The sequence below is a fragment of the Odocoileus virginianus genome, chromosome 3 (assembly GCF_023699985.2).
Source record: "Odocoileus virginianus isolate 20LAN1187 ecotype Illinois chromosome 3, Ovbor_1.2, whole genome shotgun sequence".
Taxonomy (NCBI): domain Eukaryota; kingdom Metazoa; phylum Chordata; class Mammalia; order Artiodactyla; family Cervidae; genus Odocoileus; species Odocoileus virginianus.
Genome location: NC_069676.1, coordinates 54,519,937 through 54,543,387, shown reverse-complemented (window position 1 = coordinate 54,543,387; position 23,451 = coordinate 54,519,937). Strand labels below are relative to the sequence as shown.

Below are 23,451 nucleotides of genomic sequence, written 5' to 3'. Positions count from 1 at the left end.
GAATATCACCTTACCTGCCTCCTGAGAAATCTGTATGCAGGTTAAGAAGCAACCGTTAGAACTAAACATGGAACAACAGACTGGTTCCAAGTTGGGAAAGGAGAACATACAGGCCGTATATTGTCACCCTGCTTATTTAACTTACATGCAGTGTACATCATGAGAAATACTGGGCTGGATGAAGCACAAGCTGGAATCAAGATTACTTGGAGCAATATCAATAGCCTCAGTTATGCAGATGACACCACCCTTATGACAGAAAGAGAAGAGGAATTAAAGAGCCTCTTGATCAAAGTGAAAAAGGAGAATGAAAATAGCTGGCTTAAAACTCAACATTCAGAAAACTAAGATCATGGCATCCGGTCCCATTGCTTCATGGCAAATAGATGGGGAAACAGTGACAGACTTTATTTTGGGGAGCTCCAAAAGAACAGATGGTAATTGCAGCCATGAAGTTAAAAGATGCCTGCTCCTTGGAAGAAAAAGCTATGACAAACCTAGATAGCATATTAAAGAGCAGAGACATTACTTTCCCTACAAAGATCTATTTAGTTAAGGCTATGGTTTTTCCAGCAGTCATGTATAGATGTGAGAGTTGAACCATAAGGAAAGCTGAGTGCCAAAGAACTGATGCTTTTGAACTATGTTGTGGGAGAAGACTCTTGAGAGTCCCTTGGACTGCAAGGAGATCCAACCAGCCCATCCTAAAGGAAATCAATCCAGAATATTCATTGGAAGGACTGATGCTAAAGCTGAAACTCCAACACTTTGGCCACCTGATATGAAGAACTGGCTCATTTGAAAAGATCCTGATGCTGGGAAAGATTGAAGGTAGGAGGAGAAGGGGACAACAGAGGATGAGATGGTTGGATGGCATCACCAATTCGATGGACATGAGTTTGAGCAAGTTCCAGAAGTTGGTGATGGACAGGGACGCCTGGCGTGCTGCAGTTCATGGAGTTGCAAAGAGTCAGACATGACTGAGCAACTGAACTGGAAACACAAATTTTTAGAGTAAATTACATATCAAAGCAAAGAAATGAAACTCTATTGGAATCTCTGCATGGCAGTGTTACAATAAACACTTATTCGTACACACACAACCTGAATGGTCAAAGTTTAAATGTTAAAATATCAAATTATGAAAACAATAGAGAAAATACACATTCATATTTGATGCCTGAGAATAATGAAAAATTGTGGTTTACAATTCTGGAAAGGAGAACATATATTCATAAATTTAAAGTTTAAATTCACGTATCTCATTTATACTTATCAATAGGACAAAGGAAATGGGAAAAATTAGAACTCTCGTGTACTATTGGTGAAAGTAAAAGTTGCTATATCCTTTCAGGAGGATAATTTAGTAATATGAATAAATACATTTGTTCATTCTATACAGACATTTTATTTGTAGGAATTGATCCCAAAGAAGTAGTTGTACAAGTGGAATGAGAAAGATGGGTGGGATGGGGGGAGTGGGTAAGGAGAGAGGAAAGGTATATCATAGCATCATTTATTGTAATTTGCATGAAATGGCTGACATCTTTAACTGCTGCTGTCCTTCAGCTTAACTCATTTCTGATGGTAAAGAAAGAAACCATTTAGGGGGAATTTATCAAGATAGCAGCGTTAGGAGGACATGGAATTCACATCCCCCCATGAACACATCAAAAATACATCCACATGTAGAATTCTCATTGAAAGCTAACTGGAAACTGGCAAAATTCTCCTGTGCAACCAAGGCTGTAAGAAAGGTCCACATCTGAAAGGACTCAGATAGGAACAGAAGAGAAGTAAGTGATCATGTCAAGACCTGTGCCCTTCAGAGTGGATCCAGAGGAAAAGGGAGATTATATGAGTAGACATCCATCCTGGGGGGTGAGCAGTTCAAGCCATATATGATGTGCTCAGTCCCATCTGACTCTGTGACCCCATGGACTCTAGCCCGCCAGGTTCCTCTGTCCATGGGAATCTCCAGGCAAGAATACTGGAGTGGGTTGCCATGCCCTCCTCCAGGCGTCTTCCCAACTCAGGGATTGAACTCAGGTCCCCTGCATTGCAGGCGGATTCTTTTCTGTCTCAGCCACCAGGGAAGCCACATATAGGGCGTCCCGGTCCTGGAGTTAAACACAGGTAGGGTGACCTCCCTTGGCTGGTTGGAGGGCCACTGTGAGTAACAAGAAAGTCATGGAAAGCCTAGACTCATGAGGAGTCTGCAAGTGCTGGCTTACTCCAGAGACACGGCAGCGAGGGGGAATTGAGGACCACTCCAGTGGCCACCCAGTTTCCCCTGACTACCCCAGTGTATGCCCCAGCCTGAACTGAGCAAATTCTCCAGCCCACTCTTACATCACCTTGCATTTCTGCACCAGAGCTCAAGCAGCCACAGCCCAGGAGAGAACTCAGCCATGGGCTGCAGAAATGACTCAGCTGGGGTAGTGCCTGAGTGCAGTAGGGTGACCATTACGGCCTACCATTAAGCAGGCAGTGCATGATACGTGGTCCTGATATCTCACGGCAGCAGGACCACTACAGCCTGCAGCATGAAACACACAGAGAGCCCATGTTGCGTGGCTCCACAGCAGGGCAGGGTCGGCAGAGGCTATGGGAAGTGATTGGCCATGAGCGACAAAAGAGACACAGATGCAGTGGGGGCTGCCATAGCTGGTCCGAGAAGAGGCAGTGCCTCAGAGGCAGCTCAGACCTCTGTCCATGACAGAGCAGCCCACCGCAGCCCGTTCCCCATCATGAGCTGAGAGCCTGCACAGGTCCTTCTTGCTCCAGCACTGCTCCCAGCTGGGGCAAGGGTGCTGATGTTGGGAGAGCACACACTTAAAGGGCACAGAGTCAGCTCAGACCCCATCCTTGGAGCTTCTGCTCCATCAACTTGGGACTGGCCACGCACCACCCCTCACCCGCCCCCCGACCACCCGCAACAGAAAGCACTGTAGCAGAGGGGGAAACCCTGCCTCATACCTGCCCTAGCCTGGCCTGGGGATCCAGCTCCGGCCCCTTCATCTCCATCCAGCACCATCTCCCACCAAGGTTACTTGTTTTCTGGTTGTTTTTACAGTTCTCTGTTCCTTTCTTCTTCTTTGAGTTTCGTCCTTGTGGTTTGATGAGCTACTATAGTAGTACACTTGTACTCCTTTCCTTCTGCTTTGGGGAAATTCCATTTACTCTACAGATATAGTAAGATACACTGGTTCATCATGTCACACATGAAGAGCAAACCCCACTAGTAACAGTTCTGCAGTCAGTACACTAATCTGGAATTGAATTCACGGAACTTAGAAAAAGGAAGTGAAAATGGCCACTTCTTAGATGTCACACAGATGACACAAATGCTGAAGTGGTTCTGAACACATCCCAGGTAACAGAAGCATTATTTTGCAAAGCTTCTCAAAGGCTCCTCCTCTTGTGAGCCAGGATAAACATCGTGAAGCATGTAGAGAGCTCTCTCACTGATGGAGAGAGATCTTCGAAGGATTACAGGCCTGTGTATCATAATTTTCATTTCTTTCCACAGCCATATTAAACATGACAGTAACAATGAGCTGAAGGGAAAAAGGGTCCCAAGTATTTTGGCATCTTTTCCATATCGAAGGTCAACCACATAGCAGTGAGCCAGAATGCACTGTGAACAGACATATGGCATTTGTTTCGGAGAGGAGAGGGTGGGAGGATGAGTGTCCTGTTTTCCAGCTGCCTTCTAAAGTCAGCCTGGATGTCTGTAAAATCTTACTGCATCTTATGTAGCCTCCTAATCATTTTCTTTCTAAGCTCTCTTGGATATCTTAAGAACCGAGAAGACACAACTCTAGGAAACATGTGCCTCCTGACTGTGCTGGGTCTCTGGCAAAGTAAAGTGGAGGGTTTAATTGCATCAGGAGTGAATAAATGCACTGATTCAGGACTAAAGTCCGAACACGAGGGCAAACGAACCAAGAGACAAGGCATAACTCTATGGTAAGATTATAGCTTACGGAAAATATGACACTGAGGTCACTCTTAATATTTTTAGAGTTAACTGTGCTCTGATGCTACAATGGCAATCCACTCCAGTATTCTTGCCTGGAGAATCCCATGGACAGAGGAGCCTGGTAGGCTACAGTCCACGGGGTCGCAAAGAGTCGGACACAACTGAGAGACTTCACTTTCGCTTTCGCTATACCTATCAGTAGTTGCTTCCCTGGTGGCTCAGAGGTTAAAGCGTCTGCCTGCAATGCAAGAGACCGGGGTTCGATCCCTGAGTCAGGAAGATCCCCTGGAGAAGGAAATGGCAACCCACTCCAGTATTCTTGCCTGGAGAATCCCATGTAGGGAGGACCCCAGTAGGCTACAGTCCATGGGGTCACAAAGAGTCGGACATGACTGAGCACTTTCACTTTCATACCTAACAGCATGCTCTTATGTTAAAGAAATCGGCTGAGCACAGCCAATTCTGTGTACATAAAGACCATACATATGTACTTCAAAAGGTTTGGAAGGTAGAGGAAAGACCAAGTATCAGTCAAGGACTTGCACAGTTTTAAATTCTAGAAACCCATCTCCAACAAGCATATCTTAAAGCAGGAAAGGAGTTCTGATGGACAATCGAGGTGCAGAGGTGCCATTCTGTCTGTAAGGACTCAGCCTTAACTGTGCCTGTCCATCGCTCTGCTCCCTTTAGCTCCCGTTCTCCTTGGGAGGCGGCATTGCTTTCCCTCCTCTTCGTGGGCTACTCCCACATGGCCAGAGCAAGGAAGATTTAGCTCTGGACTTGGGTTCCCATGGCTTAAAATCCAAGATGAAAATGAAGAGAGAAATTCTCCTTCTTCAGTATCCATACATAATTCCAGAGGAGTTCTCTGGCTGTTGGGTTTGGGTACAGTGCCCATACATGAGTCTGTTATCCTGGCCAGGTAGAAGAGGTGTTCTGGTTAGCCAGGTGTAGATCAGCAGCCAGGAGGAAAAGGTGCTGTGATTGGCCAGACTGTTAAGACAAGATAGTGTGGAAAGAGTAAGTTTCTCCAGAGAAGTGAGGGTACTGTACTTTCAGAAGAATAAAGTGATGCAAGGAAGATAAATAGCAAATGCCTTCTAGAATACCCAAACATTACCCCAACACTGTCCCCTCTTCCCTTGACCTATGCTTCTATGTTACTTGAAATCTTTGTTGTATTCTTTTGTCCAACAGTATACAAAAGAAATATAGATGATTGATAGAGCGATATATTACATATAAAGCAAAACTTGCAGAGCTGACAAGTGAAATGACAAACCCAAGCCTATAAACAAATAAATAAAAATTGATCATAAAATAAAACTTTTATGTGAACTGAGCTTTAAGTTAAGGAAGAGTTAGATATATAATGTTTGAAAGCATAAAGAATAGCTTATTTTTAAAGCAAGCTATAAATAAATTATAAAGCTATATTGAAACCATATATCAAAAGGCAGCTCCTGAGGTTTGGGGAAAAAATATACAAGTAGAATGCATAGCTACAGGCTTGCCTTTTCAAGCAGAAATTCTTTGACTGGCCATTAAAAAGTGTCTCTTGTTTACTTAGAGAAGACCAGGTCACTATAGTAATAGATGGAGTCCAATATAGCACTTCATCCATAAAGTGGGGTATAAGCCACCAAGGTTTTATCCATCAAAAAATGACCTCATCTGTAAAAAATTACCAGTGACTTGCAAAAAAAACAAACAACAGAATTGCGAGTTTGTAGCGGGTGTATTACTTAAGAGACAGACCCAAAGGATTTTCCATTCTGCCCATAGTAAAAACTGAGGCCTCATCCTGACTTCTGACCTTTACCCTCCCTTCCCATCTGTAGGACCAGGAATTTGCCCTGCTCTAGCTCAGGGTCTCATATTTTGCCGATGACATGGCAAAGTTGGAGTTCCCAGACCCCTTGCGGAGTTGTGGTCAACAGTATTTATTTTCTGATTTTAGGTGTCAGCTTTTGAGGGGAAAACCCCCAGGTGAGGACGTTGTATTTCTGACTGGAAATCAAAGAGCCTCTTTACCAGGGCTTCAGTTGGAACCAGCCCAGCCAGGCTTGCTTAGGAAATGAGAAAGATTCAGGAGCCCACTCAGTAGAAAAAAGTTTCTATGTCAAGGTGGTTAATGTTCCATTATCCACATCCATATATCTACTTAAAAGTCTGCCAGAGTAATGTTTGGTTTTCCAGTGTTTGAGCAATTAGAACATAGAGAAAAGAAGAAGATCAGCCAAACAACCCCTGTAAACATTTTGACATGTGTCATCCAAGACTTTATTCCTATGTAAATATGAAATTAAATGTTCTTTTACAGCAATAATTTTGTTTTAAACAAGTAACACAAATCACCTGATTTTTTAAACTTAATGTATTAGAAAGATGTTTCACCATTTAAATATATTCTCTGTCACTTTAATCTATTATAGAATTCTAACATCAAATATGTTTTATGTAGATATATATATAGTGGAGAGTTCATGTTTACCATTTAAATATTTGCTATATTTTAATCTGTTATGTAGCACTAATATCACATATCCATGCAATATCACACATCACATCATGTATAAGTGAAGATTTTAGATTATTTCATTTCTTGTGGCTATAAGTAATTCTTTGATAACTCCTTATAAACTGCTATGTTTATTTCCTTCGATTCAATTCCTAGAGATACAACTGCTAAGTTTAAAGTGTTTCCGGAATCTTTAAGGTTTGAATTGTTAGACAAAGGGTCACCCAGAAAGGTAGAAAAGTTTCATTAATTTTTAGAATTTCTGACTTTTTAAAGTGGATGGGGGCAATATGATCACCATATTATCTCTTCTTTAAAGGCACACTTTTTTTCATATTTAACCATATCTGAAATCAGATTGCATCTTGCAATAGATGGAACTGAACATGGTATTATAGTTTAAGTTGCAGTGGGTTTTTTTTTTCTTAGTGGCACAAAAAGTGACAGCATAGCCATGCATCAGTGGCTTCTTAGATTCAGTGAAATACGGTGTTCAGTCTAAGCAGTTTTAAGTTTTGGGCCAGCTTTCTTGCCACCCACCGAGCTTCTGGGACCAGTTGCCCTTGCTAACTACTTAGAGTATGCTCAAAGTATGTAAATTCAATTCAACTTTCATTCAATTCGCTGTGCATATGGCTTAGGGAATACAAAAACAAGCATGACAGTGCTGAGAAAAACTTAATTAGGAAGGTCACCACATAAAAACCATATAATGAACTTTACCTCCAAACCTTTGTGGAATGAGACAGGATATAAATAAATAAAAACATTAGCCACACAGAAGCCAAAGAGACATGAATTTTAGGGCATCTCTTTCATGTGCTCCCTTTATGGATGCAGATAACAAAAGAGCTCTTCTGAGCATTTCCTTGGAACCATCCTCTTCCTGAAGATGGAAATGCTGCTCAGTGTCCCTCACAGGGTTTCTCCTTTCCTCACAATCTGACCTGCTCAGCCCTCAGAACTCCACGCGGAGACCACCTCCCTTGGGATGTTACTCTGGCTCCATCTCTTTCTTCCTGTCTCCCTGCCTTCTGTCAGTGTTGCTTCCACAGTACTTATACACTCAGCACCACACATCATAGTAACCTACTTAGACACCGTAAGGAATGGGAGAGTGGTGTAACCTGGCATTCAGAAGCCAGAGTCTTGAGGTAAGATGACTTCAGCTCAATGCCGGCTCTGCCACGTGTAACCTAGCCATCTGGGTTCTAGTTACTAGAAACCACTCTTAAATCTCTCTCTTCTTCCCTGCAAATTGAAGTCGATATTGCCTGTTTCAAAGGGTTGTTCAGAGGGTCAACTCTAACAAAACCTATGAAGCCTTTAGCACAGGTGCTAGCCATTGGAAAACATTGAAAAAAGCATTAACTTACAGGCTATCTATTTCCCTTGGCCGACCAATGACCTTTACGAGAACAAGAAGCATATGTCCTTTATCTCCATGGTCCCAGTTACCTGGCATGGAGTAAATTCTCAATACTAGTGGTTTACAGTGCTTCTACAGAAACACCAAGCCCACAGCCGTAGGGGCTAAAAGAAATGAGATAATAGCCTTTTCTTTTCAGCTCAAAAGAGCTTTTTTTTTTTGCTTGGTCAGCGAGTGCCTTCCTACTATCTATCAGTCTATTGAGAGAGGTTTTGTTTGTTTGAGCCTAGTGATGTGAAAAGCAATGGATAGGGCTGTAAGAATCTCAATAGACCCATCTTTCTTTTAGAAACAATTCATAATAATAACTGTCTGGCTTGTCTTATTTTTTTCCCTACTTACCATGAATCTTAAAGTGATAACGAAAAGAAGCCATTTCATGTATTAGGAATAGTTGGATGCAGTCATTAGATTTATTTCATTTACTTCCTGTGTCCACTCAGCAGGGCATATGATGGTAGTCTGAGGATCTTATGAAATAGCATGAATGATCAGGACAATGAGTGTGATCGTGGGTGGACACAATACCTACAACGATGTTCAGTCAATGGGCTTCATGCTTATTTTGGGAAAGCGTTGCTCTCTTGGAACTAAAGACTAACCTTTTATAAAGAATAAGTAACTGAGTCATATCAGGAAGTTAGCCCACCCCAAAATGTCAGCACACCTAGCCTCGCTGATGCCTAAGATGATGATAATAGTGCTTACTTTCTCTGAGAGATTATTCCTTATAGAAGTGCCATTGTACTTGACCATCACAAAGCAAACGGCTGGAGCTCTCATTTATTGACTACTCTCGTCTACCAATAGAGACATGTTCTATCACTTAATTTTCCAAGAAGTCCTATGAAGTAGGTATTATATCCCTATTAACTGAATAAGGAGGCTTAGAAGGGAAGTAACTCATCCTAGGTGCTGGGAAAGGTCAGCACTGTGGATCTAGCCCAGCTCTCTCTAATCCTAAGCCTGTGCAGACCTCAGAAGTCAGGACTCAATCCTCATGACTCTAAGATTTGCTTAGTCTTCTAGCCAGGTTTTCTACCCTCCTCTTCCAGATTTTACATCTAATGTCTATCAGACTTCTCTTAGTTACTCCAACATACCATTAGAACACTTTTTTCCCTCCTCTCCTTCCCCTATTTTTTTTTTCAATCCTTCTTTACCTGGCTCACACTTTTGGGCCTCAGCTGAAATGCCACTTCCTCAGAGAATTTATTTCCTGACAGTTCAGGATCATCCTCAGATATTGTTGGATCAACCCCTAAGTGCTGCCAAAGCTACCTGACCTTCACCCCTGTTAGCATGTATCATGCAGTGCAGTTATGTCTGGTGGAATTGTTCACATCCTTCATTACACTGCAAGAAGCACAAGAACTGGGCTTCCCTGGTGGCTCAGATGGTAAAGAATCTGCCTCAATGTGGCAGATCAAGGTTTGATCCCTGGGTCAGGAAGATCCCCTGGAGAAGGGAAAGGCTACCCACTCCAGTATTCTTGCCAGGAGAATTCCATGGACAGAGTTCGTGGGGTCACAGAGTCGGACACGACTGAGCGACTTTGAGAGAGAGATGGAGCACAGGAACTGGTGTAAGTCTGTCTGGTTTACTGTTGCACCGTCAGTGCCCAGCATCTAGTAGGAATTCAGTACATAATAGTAGAATAAAAGAATAAAAGCATGAATGAATTGATGGTAACTGGTAGAGTAGGAATGCATTACGGTAGGGAAGTGATGACTTCCCATCTGTTTTTCTACACCAAAGACAAGTCCTGCCTTTCCATCATTCCGTATCCAGGCCAGCCCTGCCTGTTTACGAACATTACCAATTAGTGAGCTGATTCACCTTAACAACACCTCTGACGCCTAAAATAAAAAAATTGTTCTCTTCTCTGATTTCTCTTTCAGCTTTGATGAAATAAGATCCAAGTTTCAAATATTTGGTTTTAAAATTTGAGCTACAGTGAAACAAAGACAAGTTATAGGTGTACAACCTTGTTTGAGGCCCCAAGTCACCCCCTGACCAGCCCCCCAACACACGTACACACTCTTTTCCCACCTCACTTGTGAAAGGTCACTCCTTCTACTTCCTCATGGGTTCTGTTTTTCACAATAAGCCACACGCTTCTAGTTGACGTGTGTTTCACTTTGCTTGTATTTGGATGCTTGGAAATCTGCCTGAAGTAGAAATTTCAGAACCAAACAAAGCAACCACTAATACCATCACTAGTACAGTTGATAATAAGGGTTTTTTCCTTTCATTTTCCCCCAAGAAAAAGGCACCATAGCCAAAGTGCTTATCTGATAGAAAATGAAAAAAAAAAAAAAAAAAACCTCCTCTCAAATAATCATAAAAAGCCTTTTGATTTAAGAGAAATAATTAAGGTGAGGTTTGACCTGCTCACTAATCAGAGGATTCGGTTCCCAGAACAGAGTCTTTGTGCTCGTCTACTTAACCAAAGAGCGACTCGGGCATTCATCCAGAGTACTCCTCAAGGATCTAATATGTTAATTGAAAAAAAAAATCTTAGGAAGTAACTTTACAAGCAAACAATTCATCCAATTGGAAACACATGAGATTACCTTCCAATCCCTTTTACTTGAAATCTGAGCTGTAGAAGGATATTTTTTTTTAATCAGAATTTTTCAAAGAGCAAACAGAATTTGTTATAATTCCAAGGTAGAATACAATTAGCTTTAATTAAAACAGCATACGATATAATTCGCACATGGGCATTTTAACATGCTTAATGCCGTTACAAGTAAGGAAGCACCATTTCCTAAGCAGTCCTTCCAGATTCTCAAGGTCGTTTTCATACCTTCACAGTGGTAATATCTCTGGTGGATTTAGCTTTCTCTGCCTGGCCCCCTCCTAAAGTGACTCTCTGGATGTACTTCAGCAGGAAGTATCTCTTGGCATGTACTGGGTGGTTAGTTTTCCTTTCCTCACTGCTCTGTGATTTTCTTTATCATAATCATGAATGTGGTGCTCCTTAAGAAGATCTCAGATGGGAGGAAAGGATGTAGCCAGCTAGACCTCTAGACTTTTTGAAAAATATTTATTTATTTGGCCATGCTGGGTCTTAATTGCAGCACACAGGATCTTTTTAATTGTGACATGCAGGATCTTTAGTTACATCATGCAAACTCTTAGTTGCAGCATGTGGGATCCAGTTCCTTGACCAGGGATTGAATAAGAGCCCTCTGCATTGGGAGCAGAGATTCTGAGTGACTGGACCACCAGCAAGGTCCCTGGACTTCTAAACTTTTCAGTCTCTTCCTAGCATCTATTATCCAAAGATTTGATATCTTAGATAATTGAACTGATCCTGTAAAACCAGGATGGAACATTGAGAGACAGACTGATCAACTGATAAGCTCTAAAACACAAAAGGATTTGAATTCGAGAATCCTGATTTCCTGGAGATGATTGTGAAATAATATAAGAAAAACAGAAATGGAGTGCCTTGGTGTGACTAGTTCCTGAATGAATGGGTAGAGCCAGTCCAAACAACTGAGTACAGACACACAAAGAAAGGTCCAAAGAGTTTGGAATTCTGCTGATGGCTTGTGAAGAATGGCAGGAAATATACTGGATTGTTGTTAATGACCTGCTCAGGTGGTAGAAAAGAATTGAGATGAATCCATTAACACCCTTGTGGAAAACAGAATGCACACACGTATACACACCCGTGAATAAATGCATACACACAGGTGTACACACAAACACACAAGTTCTCTTCTAGATGATAGATTACATTAATGATTTAAAGAAGTAACTTCTTTACTAGTTAGTCATTAAGATATTTAAGATCTGCTTCTAGTTTATAGTCAAATTTCAGTTATTCGTGATAAAGCAAGCTAAGGTGGGAAGAATGAAAACCTACAGAGAATTCTTAAACCTCACCTTGGACAGTTTCTTTCTACCGTCCTTTCTACCATCCACCCAGGCTTTTCCCAAACCTGTTAATGAGGAGCTAAAAGTGGCCTCAAGTTTCTCCCCTATGCCTACCCTCTCCTAGAGCTGCTAAGAATAATGAAATGTCTCAAAAGCCAAGAACCTGAAAAAGGAGGAAGATGTGTCATCTTCCTCTGGGTAAATCCCTGTAAGGCCAACAGCCCCTGAATCTTTGAATTGGTGCCTTTTGGTACCCCTGACTGGGCTGAGATCAGTCAAGAAAATGCTGCTTTAGAAAAATAAATGATAGATAGTATTTCCTTTTTTTTTTTTTTAACTTTTATTGGAGTATAGTTGCTTTACAATGTTGTGTTGGTTTCTGCTACACAGGAAAGTGAGTCAGCTATGCATATCCATATATGCCCTCTTTTTTGTATTTCCTTCCCATTTAAGTCACCACAGAGCATGGAGAAGAGTTCTCTGTGATACACAGTAGGTTCTCACTACTTATCTATTTTATGCATAGTATCAAGAACGTTTTGTTTGAGCCCTCTGAGCTTCCCTGGCAGGTATGCGGTTTGATTCGAAATGCGATTTTGCCCCTCCTACCGTCTTGTTGGGGCTCCTCCTTTGCGCTTGGACGTGAGGCTATCTTTTTTTGGTGGGATCCAGCATTCTCCTGTCAATGGTTGTTCAGTAGTGAGCTGCAACTTTGGAGTTCTTGCAGGAGAAGACAAGTGCACGTTCTTCTACTCCAGCATCTTGTGATATCATACAAGAGTCTGCTGAAGAATCAGATGTGCCTTCTCAGGGCCCAGATGGAATGAGCTGCCTCTAAAGGGCAGGCCTGAGGGCCCTGGCGGGAAGTTCTTTGGATGCCATCTTTGGGGCAATAATGTATATGTGTCAATAATGAATATACGTCAATCCTAATCTCCCAGTTCATCCCACCCCCCTTTCCTCCTTGGTTTGTTCTCTACATCTGTGGCTCTATTTCTTCTTCATAGATAAGATCATCTATACCAACTTTTTCAGATTCCACATATACACATTGATATATGATACTTATTTTTCTCCTTCTGAATTACTTCACTCTGTATGAGAGTATTTTTGAATATTTCCAAGGAGGCCTGCTGTGAGCAAGCATTCTTGTTAAGAAATTTTGTCTGAAGCTACAAGGTCAGCCATCCTCTCACTTTGCTTTCCCATTGTGGAGCAGAAGAATAACAAACAGGTCCGTTCTACATTCAAAAGCATTAAGATGGGGAACAAAGGCATGCCCACACAAAACAATGTCGTCACATTGTCACTTGCCCGTGTGTTATTGCACAAGGATCTGGTTTGAGTTACAGAGATATCACTTTCTCCTCCTTTCAACTATTGTTACTGAGAAGAGCACTAAAAATAATTATCCTTGGCACAAAAGGAACAAAATTTTCAGGCTAGTTTGACAAGGTCAAATGAATGCCAGTGAAAATTTATATTCACTGGCCATATGCATAGGGTTTTATGTCTGGAAAAGAACTTAATTATGGTATTGTGAGTAATTGAGCTTCTCCAAGGTAAGTGTGTGTTGTTTGCTGAGCATTTTCCTGGATGTTTAGTTGGACCCAGGAGATGTGTCTCTATCCTCCAAGAAGAGAGAGATGGAAAAAGAATACACGAGAGAATTTTTAGACTCGTGTCAAATGAGAGAAGTGAGTGTAGGCTTTGACAAGGATGAGAGTATTAGGGTCAGAGGAAAACACAGTATCATTAAGACCCAGGTATGGACCTTTACTCCTGAATTTCTATTTCCTTTTCTTTTATCCTCTGAGTTGATTATATTCATATCCACCTTAACCCCACTGCCCTTTTTAATAAGTAGTTGAGAAGAGCACTGGTCACCACTCTTACCTGGAAACCTATTCAAAACAGTCTGGTCAATTCCTCCTGAATCCCAGGAATGATAGTTGCATCTCCCTTCCTCTCCAGACCACTGGGTCATTGTTAGAATCCCTCTAGAACCACTCTCCTTCCTCTCCTCCCCTCAGAAAGGATTGTAAGTTGAGAGGCCATCCCCCAAATAAAAGCCCAGAAGTGTTGGTGCTATTTAAAGCAATGGAGACACTATCTCTCTCCTATCTTCCCCATGATCAGCCACATGGATATTTCATCTAATCCTGACCAAGCCAAGCTCATGTCTGCCTTTACACCTCTGCCCTTGTTCTGCTGTGATGCTATCTCCAGAAAAATGGTGGCTTGACACTGGATCCTAAACTGTTCAAATTCTCAGTGCAAGTTGCCCCTCTTCTGAAAAGGCTTCTGGACTACCCAACATAAAGCAACCCTCCACTCTTCTCCATCACATTGCCCTGGTTTACTTTCTCCATACTTCCATCATTATTAGAAAATGTTCATTCATTAGTTTTCCCATCTCTTTCCTCTAGAACATCAGTGCCATGAGGACAGGAGCCAATTTCTACCTTTGTATCTCCAGCATCACAGGCATTCAAATGGTTGTTTAGTTTAAAAACTTGTGTTGTTTAGTCGCTAAGTAATGTCCAACTCTTTGTGACCCTGTGAACTGCAGCATGCCAGGCTTCCCTGTCCTTCACTATCTCCGTGAGTTTGCTCAAACTCATGTCCACTGAGTCAGTGATGCCATCCAACCATCTCATCCTCTGTCACCCCCTTCTCCTCTTACCCTTGATCTTACTTGTGGGAATGCTTATTATTCTAGACACTACCATATTATCTTATTTCATCTTCACCCAAAAATGTGATATAGCTACCATCCCTATTTAAAGATAAAAGAACTACAGCTTAGAAACAGAAAGAATTCTTATAAATGACAAAGCCAAACTACAAACTCAGGTGTTTGTCTTTAAAGCCCACACTCATAACTGCTATTCACTTTACTTATGCATGGTAATATAGAAACCTTTTTTGGAAGTTTGAGATTAGGTCCATAAGAAATTAAGTTTTTATTGGACAATTCTAAATAAAATTAAGTTTTTATTGAACTTAATTCTAATATAGTTTTTATTGAACTTAATTCTAATAAAAATTAAGTTTTTATTGAAAATCTAGTTTCACATTAAGGCACTTGGAAGCTGCCACTCCACCATAACAATAAGAACAGAGCTGAACAGACTGAAAAATCAACACTTCTTAGATCTGTAAGAGAAGGGAGGGCACAGGGAAAACTGCTGTCCCTGAGATTGGAGAGACAGGTGAACACCAGAAATCTTGGCTTACCAGAAACTGCTTTGAGAACCAGTGCCAGGGTAGAAGGGGCTGTCAGGTGGCTCAGTGGTAAAAAATCCACCTGCCAATACAGGAGTCACAGGAGACATGGGTTCAATCCCTGGGTCAGGAAGATTCCTTGGAGAAGGAAATGACAATCCACTCTGGTATTCTTGCCTGGGAAATCCCATGGACAGAGAAACCTACCAGGGTACAGTCCAAGGGGTCAAAAAGAGTTGGATACAACTGAATGGCTAAGCACACACACACAGGGTAGAAAAATCTGAATTTTAATGGATGAATTGCTGGAGGTTCAGTGTGGATAGCTCTTAGAGTTAAAAACGCCACGGGAACCCTATCACAGAAGGGCCCACGGTTTTGTGAAATTTACCTCCAAGAGGTCAACTGAGTTCTCACAGTAAATTTCAGAGAAAAATTCCCTGTACTTCTAGCAGGACAATGGGAAAAGGAACCATTTTGAAATATGACAGAGCCTTCTATTCTTTTTAACAAGGCCTGCCCTCAGGAGGAACTATTAAATATACCCTAACATACTGGGGTCTTATCAGAGCCTAACAGACATGGAGGAAAGGAAATACCCAATTCCCCCAACTCTCACTTTTTACATGGAAGGAGAAGTTTCCACCCAACCCCAACCCACTCTACCTATCCTGTCCTGGTGAAGGGGAGATAAAAAACAGTGGGGAAACATATGAAGTTCACAGTCCAGAGGCATAGCCTGGTTAAAAGACAGAGACCTAATCATAGGACACTAAAATATGTCCCCATTTCTCCCATCTTTCCATTACATTAGTAAAGGTCCATTTATAGCAATTCCTTTCACTCGGTACATTATGCCCAGCTACCAAGAAAAAATTGCAAGATGTAGTAAAAGGCAAAAAATAAAAATTTTTTTGAAGCAGCAGAGCAAGCACCAGAACCAAATATGGCAGAGATTTTGAAATGATCAGCCTGGGAATTTAGAACAACTAAGATTAATATGCTAAGAGTGATAATGGATAAAGTAGACAGCATGCAAGAAGAGATGGGCAATGTAAGCAGAGAGATGGAAATTCTAAGAAAGAATCAAAAAGAAATGATAAACATAAACACTGTAATAGAAATGAAGAATGTTTTTGATGGACTTCTTAGGAAACTGGGTACAGCTATGGAAAGATCTCTGTGCTAAAGGACAAGTTAATAGAACTCTTGACAGTTAAAAGCAAAGAAAACAAAGACTGAAAAAACAGAATATTCAAGGATTTTGGAACAACTATGAAAGGTATAACATATATACATGTGATGGAATTAACAAAAGAAGAGGAAAGAGAGGAAGGAACAGAAGAAAAATTTGAAACAATAATGACTAAGAAGTTCCCCAAATTAGTGTCAGACACCAAACCACAAAACCAGGAAGCCTAGAGAATGACAAGGAAGATAAATGCCAAAAACCCTACACCTAGGCACATAATTTTTCACACTTTGGAAAATTCAAGATAAAGAAAGTAATCCTGAAAGAAGCCAGAGATAAAGTTAAGCCCATTTTTTGCCTACAAGATTTCTCAGAACCTTTAATATGCTAGTGTATCCCAGGACTTGCCAAGATGAGGATTATAATACCCTGTTTAATTTTTTTAATCACTGACTCTTCTTTTCATGCAAGTTCTCTTAACATTTCTTTTAACTGTTTTACTCCTAAAGTTTTTTGGGGAACTGTTCTCACTTCCTGTCCTTATCTTCAAGAACACCTACCTGTATCAGAACCATGGATCCACCAGTGATTCATTCATTCAACACATATTTTTTAGATACCTATTATGTACCAGGCACTTATCTGCAAAGTGTGAAATAATGTATCAATGAACAAAACAAAAATTCCTGCCCTTTTTGCATTACATTCTAGAGAGGAGGAAAGACAGATTATAAACAATAAGGATAATAAAGAAGTAAATTCTCCAGGACATGGAAGCAAACTAGATGCCCATCAGCAGATGAATGGATAAGAAAGCTCTGGTACATATACACAATAGAATATTACTCAGCCATTAAAAAGAATACATTTGAATCAGTTCTAATGAGATGGATGAAACTGGAGCCCATTATACAAAGTGAAGTAAGCCAGAAAGATAAAGACCAATACAGTATACTAACGCATATATATGGAACTTAGAAAAAAAGATGGTAATAATAACCCTATATGCAAGACAGAAAAAGACACACAGATGTATAGAACAGACTTTTGGACTCCGTGGTAGAAGGCGAGGGTGGGATGATCTGAGAGAATAGCATTGAAACATGTATATTATCAAGTGTGAAACAGATCACCAGCCCAGGTTGGATGCATGAGACTAGTGCTCGGGGCTGGTGCACTGGGAAGACCCAGAGGGATGGGATGGGGCGGGAGGTGGGAGGGGGGATCAGGATGGGGAACACATGTAAATCCATGGCTGATTCAAGTCAATGTATGGCAAAAACCACTACAATACTGTAAAGTTATTAGCCTCCAACTAATAAAAATAAATGAAAAATAATAATAAAAATAAAGAAGTAAATTCTATCACACAGTATATGGAGAGAACCCTAGGGAAAGAAACGAGAATGTAGAAAAAGGTGAGATGGGTGTGGAAGAAGGACAAAAAGGAAGAGTTGAGGGAGCAGTGGGTGGGAAGGAAAGGTTTGCAGTGTGAAATAGGGTGATCAGGGTGGGCTTCATTGAGGAGGTAGCATTTGAGCAAAACGTTGGAGGTGAATGTCACACGGACATCCAAGGTATAAGCATTTTGGGAAGAGGAAACTGCAAATGCAAAGTATTCAAAAAGCCAATATAGTGTTTTCAAGAAGCATCAGGAAGGCCAGCAGCCCTCAAAAGGAGTAAGAGGCTGTATAATGGAAGATGAGATCAGTGCGTGTAAGCACATACTGTGTGGGTTTTACTGGTGGCTCAGGTATTAAAGAATCTGCCTGCACTACAGGAGACCCAGGTTCAATTCCTGTGTTGGGAAGACCTTTGTAAGTCATTGAAAAGCCTTTTGTCCTAAGTGGAATGGAGTATTTTGGACAGAAGAGTGGCACAATCAGCCTTAATTTTGAAGAACATCCTTCTGGCTACTATGTTGAATATAGAATACCTGGGATCATGGGTCACTCTGGACCACTATGTTGGGTATAGAACATTAAAAAGTCAAATTTATAAGTAGTCAATTCAGTTTCAACAATCCTGTGAAAGACGTTGTATCTCAGACCAGGATGGTAGCAGTGCCAGAGGTAAGGCGGCAGAGTGTTCTGATCTACTTTTGAAGGCACAGCCAATAGGATTCCCCGATGGTGTGAGAAAGAATGAGAAGAACCAAGGATGGCTCTTAAGTTTTTTGTTCTGAACATCTGTGAGAATAAATTGAATGTCGACCAAGACTGACAAATCCTAGCAGGGTGAAGGAGATTCTAAGTGGGAAATCTGAAGTTGAGTTTTGGCGTGGTCACTTGGAGACGTCCTTAAGATTTCTAAGTGGAGATGATGTATAGGTAGTTGGAGTTTGGGAGAGATCTAGTCTAAAAATATAAGTTTGAGAAGAGCCAATAAGTGGATTGGATTTAAAATCATGATATCTTAACACATTGTTAATCAACTATACTCCAATATAAAATAAAAAGTTTTAAAAAATCTTGAGAATATAAGAAATCATCAAGGGCGTAAGTGCAGAAGCTAGAGGAAAAACTGAACCAAACGAGCTAAGCCTGAGATCCAAATAGAAAAGGATACCAAATCCAGTCTTGACTTGTGAGTGAAAGCAGAACAGGTAGTTGAAGAATTACAAACTTCAGCTTTGGGGACTTCAAGTTTCAACTAAGCAACCTCATCTCCTGAACCATCTGAGTGCTTGAGAAGTTCTACCTAGAGTTCTGCTTGAGGAGGATTCGGGGGCCATGTCTGGGTTTAGTGGGGAGGAAAATTGCAATTGATTAGTGATGTCTGCTGCAGTTGTGGTGCATTGAGTGACAGCAAATAAGGCAGTATCAGATAACTGCCAGTCTTTGCCTAGAGGAAAGGCCATGGGACTAAGACTAGATCAAGTGGTGTTTGGAGAGTTTACTGAATGTTGCAAGTCAGTTTGTGGGGTTTATAGCAATAGCAGTATATAACTTATTGCTGAAATTATCTTAAATATTTAAGAAAGATTTTATTGCTCTTGAGCCATTAGCATTTATTGGGCCTAAGTGTGTGAAACAGGATCCATACGGGAAGAAGAGAGAAAAAGAAAATCTGTAATAAGCAGGATGATCTACATAATTTGTGGACTCAAGACACAAGTGTACAAAGTCAAAACCCAAGGGAGAGTTGAACATTTGGCTGTGGCTCTGTGAGGAAGCTGGGCAAATCCTCTCCCTAAAATGCAATCAAAATGCTGGAAAATTTTAACAAATATAACAGTTCAGTGCTTTGGAAATCAACCAAAGACATACAATCTGACAAGTGTCCATGCTTTAAAAACCACTGAACTTCACACATAAAGAGTGGAAATCTATGAAGTTCTGACCCCAAGGCTTCTTTCATCAGCCTCACCCCAGCTTGTTGGTTCTGCCAAGGTAAAGAAATCCATGATGACCAGGAGCTTCTCTGCCAGTGTTGAGGAGACTCATCCAGTTTGGAAAGGTAGGCAATATGTGCACTCAGCAAAGCTGTCAATAGAAATTATAATCTCAGGAGTGGGTCAGTGGGGAAGATCACAAGCCCCGCCAGCCTGAGGGTGTACTTGTGGGCAGGAACAGCATATTCCTGGCTGAGGCTGTGATGTGTATGGTGGATACTGAAGATGGCACAAGCCCTTCACACACTTCTGGTTGATCCTAGGCCTGAATGCGCAAGCACAGAAGACTTGAGAGAGTCCAGCAGAAATTAAAACCCACAGCGGCTTGAAAACAGCCTGAACTTTAAGTGTGCTTCCCTACCCACAGTTACAATAGCAAAGGAAGGAAACCTTTAGGGTTCGAGGTGTTTCAGTACAGCTGATACATTAGCTGAGCACTAAGCTCTATAGACACAGAAGCAACTTCTGCAAACCAGGTTTAAGAATAAAATGAAGCATCTATATTTATACCAACAACAACAACAGCCTCAACCTAGCAGGGGCACTGGTGACCACAGAGGAAACATATTTCAGATTTAGTTCAGGTAAGTTACTAGACAAATAAAACCAGCAACAACAACCTCTGAGGGAAAAAATACCAGAATTCAGAATAGTTGTAATATATTATCCAGAATGCTCTACTTTTAAGAGAAAATATTAGACGTGCCAAGAAATAAGAATGTGTGGTCTGTACTCAGGGAAAAAAGTCAGTTAATAGAAATTTTCTCTCAATGTTACCAGATATTGGCAGACAAAATCTTCAAAGCAATTACTGCAAATATGTTTAAAGACCCAAAGGAAACCATGTTTAAAGAATTCAAGGAAAGTGTGGCAACAATAGATGATCAAATAGAGATTCTTAATAAGGATACAGAAAATATTTTTAAAGTACCAAGTGGGAATTCTGTAGCTGAAAAGTACAATAACTAAAAATTCACTAAAGGGGCTCAACAGCAGGTTTGAGAGAGCAGAAGAAACAGTGAACTGTAAATCAATAGAAATTACCCAACCTGAAGAATAGAGAAAAAAGACTGAAGTAAAATATACAGAGCTTCAGAAACCTGTGCCTTGAAAGATCAAGCGTAGCAACATCTGTGAACTGGGACTCTACCAGGGAGAAGAGGAGACAGAAAGGTTACTTGAACAAATAATGGCCCTAAACTTCCATACTTGATTTTTTTAAAGTGTTACTCTACACATCTGAGTTCAACAAAAGCTCAAAATGATAAATACAAATAGATCCACACCTTGCCACATCATAGTCAAGTTGCAGCCTAAATCAACAAAAAGTCAAGAAAGCAGCAAGAGAACAACCACTCATCATATATAGGCAAGCATCAATACAGTTAATAACTGGCTTCTTACCTAAAGCCAGGGAGGCCAGAAGGCAGTGGAATGACATATTCAGAGTGCATCCAAAAAAATGCCATCAAACAAATATACTATAGTAGACAAAATTCTCCTTCAAAAATGAAGGCAAAATAAAGACATTCCCAGGTACACAGTGACTGAATAAATTTGTTGCTAGCAGATCTGTCTTATAAGATACACTGAAGAAAGGAGGTCCTCCAGGAAAAGACATCAGAAAGTAACTTAAATCTGCAGGAAAAATAAAGAGCATAATAAGTGTGTGGTTTAGTATAAAAGATTCCATAATATACTTTTACTCGTCTTTCCCCAACTTCTTAAAAAGACATAAGATTGAATGAGACAACCATATCAACACTGTATTGTTGCATTTATAACACACTGATTTAATAAATATGATATAATACAACATAAGAGGAAATGGAATTATATTGGAGAAAAGTTACTGTATTTTTCAGAATCAAATTAGTATTAATATAAAGAAGGTTGTGGTAAATTAGAATGCATATTGCAATCCCACTAAGAAAATAACCCCCCAAATGTAAATCCAGTGTAAGAATTACAACGCCACATTGAAATATTTGTTCAGCACTAAGGCAGTCAAAGAAGAGCAGATAATCAAAAAACATAGACATATAGTTAGTCACAGGCAGGTCTTTGACAAAATTTCTTTTCTTTTTGCCCTTGTGTGATTTTAATGTGTGTTTGCTCAGTTGTGTCTGACTTTGTGACCCCAGAAATTCTGTCCATGGAATTTTCCAGGCAAAAATACTGTAGTGGGTTGCCATTTCCTTCTCAAGGAGATCTTCTCAACCCAGGGATCGAACCTACATCTCTTGTGTCTCCTGCATCGGCAGGCAGCTTTTCAGGAGAGGAAACTTAAGATAAATTGACCAGTAAATCAGTACAGTTTCAGATCAATACAGCAAGCAGGATGGCCTACCCAATTTGTGAATTAAGGTTGAAATGAAAATTCGGGGGTCCCTTGTTCAAAAAGTGTTAAAAATACCAAGATGATGACAACAGGTTATTATATAGATTATCAAAGGGCCTTTGTGAGTAAAGGGCCCTGTATGAGTTTACAAGTTACTCACCCAGGAAGCTGACTCTAATAGTAAGAGGTTACCATATCCTATTTTCTCACTCTTTTGATAAACCTCCTTTGGAGAGTCACTTCCTCCTATTGTGGTCTTCTCTGTTGTCTTCCCCTTTCCCATCCTTATATCCAAATTCCCCTGCATTTGGAAGAGGCTCATCCTTCACAACTAGATAGCTAAGAGATGAGATGCAGGCTGTCACATTAATCCAAGGCAGCTGTGATTCCACTTCGCTACAGATTGCTTTGCATTCAAACCTGTAATTCCTTTATTTGCACTGATTTTATATTTTCAAGTGCAGTTGTGTACAAAGGCAGCATGGAGGTCTCAGAAAGGAACATCATTCTCTAAGTAACTGATATTTACTAATCCATGTGAAAACGTTTAATTGTATATGAAACGCAAGCCACGTCTTTGCGGAATCATGCTGGAATGAACTGATCTGCTTGTTAGGGTAGACATTGCCTCTTGGTCCAGTTGTGCAATGATCTCATCGTGTCTTCATAATTAGGCTTTATGACTACTATTGAAAGCCTTGACTGGAATGCAGTTCACTAGTGCAGACACACTTTAGGGCCCTCTCTGAGATTACAGATCTCAATCATGCAAGCCGATCCTACTCCGGCTTTGATGGCTAAAATCAGCCTGTGTACAGTTTGTGTTAAGCTGCAGTCTCCTGTGATCCTTCAGACCACCGTCATACTTGCTGTCCTGAAAAACGAGTAAGTGAATTTTATGATGAGCATAAAACAAACAAAGTGGTTACCCATATACAGTGTGAATCTTTTTGTTTCAATTCAGAAAAAAAAAAAAAAAAACTAGCTCAAAACAGATTTAGTCATGAGAGAGGAGGAGAGAGTTCAGACTTCCATGTAGCTGTAAAATGTGGAAATAGTCCAAGCTTCGGAGCAAGGCTTGATTAAGTAGTTCAGCTATGCCATTGAAAACAATTTCTTTCCATTTTTCTTCTTGATCTTCTGTGGTATCTTCCTTAGTTCCAAGGTTGAATTTCTAGCTCCAGGATGATTCGCCTACCTTCTGAATATCTTTTTACATAAATGTTGAGCAAAGAGAGAGAAAGAGAGAATGTCTTTCCTGGGAGACCTCGAGCCATGAAGCAGTTTCCAGTAGCTCCAGGAAACATCTCCTTGTTTCTCGCTGGCTTAAACCATCTTCTGTCTTGACCTAATCACCATGGCAAGACCAGTGAGAGGTGCCCATTAGCTTAAGCCAATCAGAGTTCCACACTCAGGTTGACTGGGGAGTGCTTCCTCCAAACACATGGTAGACTTGCTGTTACTGGTCTG

General features: G+C 40.7%; 1 protein-coding gene across 4 annotated transcripts in view; it reads left to right on the top strand.

Annotated features, from left to right (window-relative positions):
* The window catches only part of PPP2R2B (protein phosphatase 2 regulatory subunit Bbeta), a 512,526-nt gene that overhangs the window by 131,258 nt on the left and 357,817 nt on the right, over nt 1-23,451 (top strand). The window lies entirely within an intron of this gene.